This window comes from Aegilops tauschii, chromosome 6 (genome assembly GCF_002575655.3).
Source record: "Aegilops tauschii subsp. strangulata cultivar AL8/78 chromosome 6, Aet v6.0, whole genome shotgun sequence".
Lineage (NCBI taxonomy): Eukaryota > Viridiplantae > Streptophyta > Magnoliopsida > Poales > Poaceae > Aegilops > Aegilops tauschii.
In genome coordinates, this window is record NC_053040.3 from 58427910 (window position 1) to 58433306 (window position 5397).

Genomic DNA, 5397 nt, shown 5'->3' on the forward strand with positions numbered 1-5397 from the left:
GACCTTTATCCATGAACCAGCTTCCAATTTCTTCATTTGGAGAGTCAGATATGTCGTAGGAGTTGGTTGACACGAGTGCCAGACCGGTAACACCTTCATCTTGAGTATATTCAGAGTCGGAGTGATAACTTCTCTCAGATTGATGGTCGGAGTCGGAGCCGGATACCCATTCACCAACGTGAGCTTGATGTCTTAGTTTTGTGTAGCTCTTTGATGACTTGTCCTTCCTTTCTGAATCCTTGCTTCTGCGAGAAGTTCTTCATTCATAACGATCATCTCTACTCCTTCTCACTCTTGGTGGTGATTCTTCTCTTCTACTTCTTCTTTTGGGTGAATCTTCTCTTCTTTTGTAGGGAGCCGCACACTCACTGGAGTAGTGGCCGGGTCTTCCACAATTGTAGCAATTACACTCACGACTAGAAGATCTTTTGTCATTGTAGGACCTTGACTTGGACCTTCTTTCCTTGCTTCTACTCTTGTTGAACTTCTTGAAGTTCTTCACCATTAGGCTTAATTCTTCATTGAAGGTTTGTTTCTCACTTGATGATGTGGGAGCATCACATGAGGCTTTATAAGCACCACTTGACTTGTTGTGAAGCTCTTCCTTATCCTTGAGTGACATCTCATGAGCAACAATTCTTCCAATGACTTCCGTTGGCTTGAGATCTTTGTAATTGGGCATCATTTGGATCAATGTGCACACGGTATCATATTTTCCATCCAAGGTTCTTAGAATCTTCTTGATGATCACTACTGCAGGATGCTGCTAACGCGACACTACGATCAGAGACCCTTCCAGTAAATGTGTGCGATGCCATAATCGCAAGCGGTGCTGTATGAATACCGTCAGAAATGTGTAAAACGTTTGCGATGACTGATGCATCAAACACGGTTCAGATTTTAGTTGCATGTGCGATGAAGGGCATACGGTTCAGTTCAATGAACTTTTTGGGATGAGGAGGAACAAAAGAAACGGGCAGCCAGATGGAGGCGTGTGCGATACACAGCATACGGCTCACTCGGATGAACTGTTTGTGATTAGGCAACACAAAAGAAACGGTCAGCCAGATCAAAGGTGTGTGCGATATACGGCATGCGGTCCACTCGGATGAACTGTTTGCGTTGAGACATGAGAACATAAACGGTTCAACTTAACAAGATGTGTGAGATACGCGACAAACAGGTCTGTAATCAGAAATGTGTCTGAAGACCGATAAGAACACAGACGGTTGCTGCTGATAAGACGTTTGTGTTGCGCGATGGGATTGCATACAGAACAACAACATATATATACACACACACTTATAAAGACATGCTTGCATAACCAAATTAAACATCCACTTACATAGGTGGCTACTGTTGGAAATATGCCCTAGAGGCAATAATAAAATGGTTATTATTATATTTCCTTGTTCATGATAATTTTCTATTGTTCATGCTTTAATTGTGTTATCCGGAAATCGTAATACATGTGTGAATACATAGAGCATAACATGTCCCTAGTGAGCCTCTAGTTGACTAGATCGTTGATCAATAGATGGTTACGGTTTCCTGACCATGGACATTGGATGTCATTGATAAGGGGATCAAATCATTAGGAGAATGATGTGATGGACAAGACCCAATCCTAAGCATAGCACTAGATCGTGTAGTCCGTTTGCTAAAGCTTTTCTAATGTCAAGTATCATTTCCTTAGACCATGAGATCGTGCAACTCCCGGATACCGTAGGAATGCTTTGGGTGTACCAAACGTCACAACGTAACTGGGTGGCTATAAAGGTGCACTACAGGTATCTCCGAAAGTGTCTGTTGGGTTGGCTCGGATCGAGACTGGGATTTGTCACTCCGTATGACGGAGAGGTATCTCTGGGCCTAGTCGGTATTGCATCATCATAATGAGCTCAATGTGACTAAGTAGTTAGTCACGGGATCATGCATTACGGAACGAGTAAAGTGACTTGCCGGTAACGAGATTCAACGAGGTATTGGGATACCGACGATCGAATCTCGGGCAAGTAAAGTACCGATTGACAAAGGGAATTGTATACGGGATTGCTTGAATCCTCGACATCATGGTTCATCCGATGAGATCATCGTGGAACATGTGGGAGCCAACATGGGTATCCAGATCCCGCTGTTGGTTATTGGCTAGAGAGGTGTCTCGGTCATGTCTGCATGATTCCAGAACCCGTAGGGTCCACACACTTAAGGTTCGATGACGCTAGGGTTATAAGGAAGGTTTGTATGTGATTACCGAATCTTGTTCGGAGTCCCGGATGAGATCCCGGACGTCACGAGGAGTTCCGGAATGGTCACCATACGGTCACAGGAAATATTCGGGGGTATACCGGTATTGTACCGGGACCACCGGAGGGGTTCCGGGGGTCCACCGGGATGGTCCACCTGCCCCGGAGGGCCTTATGGGCTGTAGGTGGAAGAGAACCAGCCCTAAGTGGGCTGGGCGCCAAACCCCCGTAGGGCCCATGCGCCTAGGGTTTGGGGGGAACCCTAAAGGGGGGCGCCCCCCTTTCTTGGGGAGCAAGCCAGCTCCCCCTGGCCGCCGCCCCTCCCACCAGATGGGATCTAAGGGGGCCGGCCCCCCTCTCCCTTGCCCCTATATATAGTGGAGGGGTGGGAGGGCAGCCACACCTTTCCCAAGGCGCAGCCCCTCCCCTCCCTAACACCTCTCCTCCTCCGCGTGTGCTTGGCGAAGCCCTGCCGGAGAACTGTCACTCCAACAGCACCACACCCTCGTGCTGCTGTTGGAGCCTTCTTCCTCAACCTCTCCCTCCTCCTTACTGGATCAAGGCGTGGGAGACGTCACCGCTCCGTACGTGTGTTGAACGCGGAGGTGCCGTCCTTTCGGCGCTAGTATCATCGGTGATTTGGATCACGACGAGTACGACTCCATCAACCCCGTTCTCTTGAACACTTCCGCTCGCGATCTACAAGGGTATGTAGATGCACTCCTCCCCTCTCGTTGCTAGTAAACTGCATAGATTGATCTTGGTGATGCGTAGAAATTTTTTAATTTCTGCAACGATCCCCAACAGTGGCATCATAAGCTAGGTCTATGCGTAGTTTCTATGCACGAGTAGATCACAAGTTGTTGTGGGCGTCGATTTTGTCAATTTACGTGCCGTTACTAGTCTTATCTTGATTCGGCGGCATCGTGGGATGAAGCGGCCCAGACCGACCTTACATGTACGCTTACGTGAGACAGGTTCCACCGACTGACATGCACTAGTTGCATAAGGTGGCTAGCGGGTGTCTGTCTCTCCCACTTTAGTCGGATCGGATTCGATGAAAAGGGTCCTTATGAAGGGTAAATAGAAATTGGCATATCATGTTGTGGTTTTGGCGTAGGTAAGAATCGTTCTTGCTAGAAACCTATAGCAGCCACGTAAAAGTTTGCAACAACAATTAGAGGACGTCTAACTTGTTTTTGCAGCAAGTGTCATGTGATGTGATATGGCCAGAAGGATGTGATGAATGATATATGTGATGTATGAGATTGATCATATTCTTGTAATAGGAATCACGACTTGCATGTCGATGAGTATGACAACCGGCAGGAGCCATAGGAGTTGTCTTAATTTATTTATGACCTGCGTGTCAACTGGAATGTCATGTAATTACTTTACTTTATTGCTAACCGTTAGCCATAGTAGTAGAAGTAATAGTTGGCGAGACAACTTCATGAAGACATGATGATGGAGATCATGGTGTCATGCCGGTGATGATGATGAACTTGGCGCCCCGAAGATGGAGATCAAAAGGAGCAAAATGATATTGGCCATATCATGTCACTATTTGATTGCATGTGATGTTTATCATGTTTTATATCTTATTTTCATAGAACGACGGTAGCATAAATAAGATGATCCCTCGCTAAAATTTCAAGAAAGTGTTCCCCCTAACTGTGCACCGTTGCGAAGGTTCGTTGTTCCGAAGCACCACGTGATGACCGGGTGTGATAGGTTCTAACGTTCGCATACAATGGGTGTAAGCCAGATTTACACACGCAATACACTTAGGTTGACTTGACGAGCCTAGCATGTACAGACATGGCCTCGGAACACAAGAGACTGAAAGGTCGAGCATGAGTCATATAGTAGATACGATCAACATGAAGATGTTCACCGATGATGACTAGTCCGTCTCACGTGATGATCGGACACGGCCTAGTTGACTCGGATCATGTATCACTTAGGTGACTAGAGGGATGTCTGTCTGAGTGGGAGTTCATTAATAATTTGATTAGATGAACTTAATTATCATGAACTTAGTCTAAAAACCTTTACAATATGTCTTGTTGATCAAATGGCCCACGCTAATGTTGCCTTCAACTTCAACGCGTTCCTAGAGAAAACCAAGCTGAAAGACGATGGTAGCAACTACACGGACTGGGTCCGTAACCTGAGGATTATCCTCATAGCTGCCAAGAAAGCATATGTCCTTGAAGCACCGCTAGGTGATGCACCTGTTTTCCCAGCAACTCAAGACGTTCTGAACGCCTGGCAGTCACGTAGTGATGATTACTCCCTGGTTCAGTGCGGCATGCTTTACAGCTTAGAACCGGGGCTCCAAAAGCGTTTTGAGCAGCACGGAGCATATGAGATGTTCCAAGAGCTGAAAATGGTTTTCCAAGCTCATGCCCGGGTCGAGAGATATGAAGTCTCCGACAAGTTCTACAGTAGTAAGATGGAGGAGAATAGTTCCGTCAGCGAACACATACTCAAAATGTCTGGGTTGCACAACCGCTTGTCTCAGCTGGGAGTTAATCTCCCGGATGACGCAGTCGTTGACAGAATCCTTCAGTCGCTCCCACCTAGCTACAAGAGCTTTGTGATGAACTTCAATATGCAGGGGATTGAAAAGACCATTCCTGAGGTATATTCAATGCTGAAATCAGCGGAGGTGGAGATCAAAAAGGAACATCAAGTGTTGATGGTGAATAAAACCACTAAGTTCAAGAAAGGCAAGGGTAAGAAGAACTTCAAGAAAGACGGCAAGGGAGTTGCCGCGCCCAGTAAGCAAGCTGCCAGGAAGAAGACAAAGAATGGACCCAAGCCTGAGACTGAGTGCTTTTATTGCAAGGGAAACGGTCACTGGAAGCGGAACTGCCCCAAGTACTTAGCGGATAAGAAGGCCGGCAATACCAAAGGTATATGTGATATACATGTTATTGATGTGTACCTAACCAGCGCTCGTAGTAGCTCCTGGGTATTTGATACCGGTGCGGTTGCTCATATTTGTAACTTAAAGCAGGAGCTGCGAAATAAGCGGAGACTGGCAAAGGACGAGGTGACGATGCGCGTCGAGAATGGTTCCAAGGTCGATGTGATCGCCGTCGGCACGCTACCTCTACATTTAACTACGGGATTACTTTTAAAC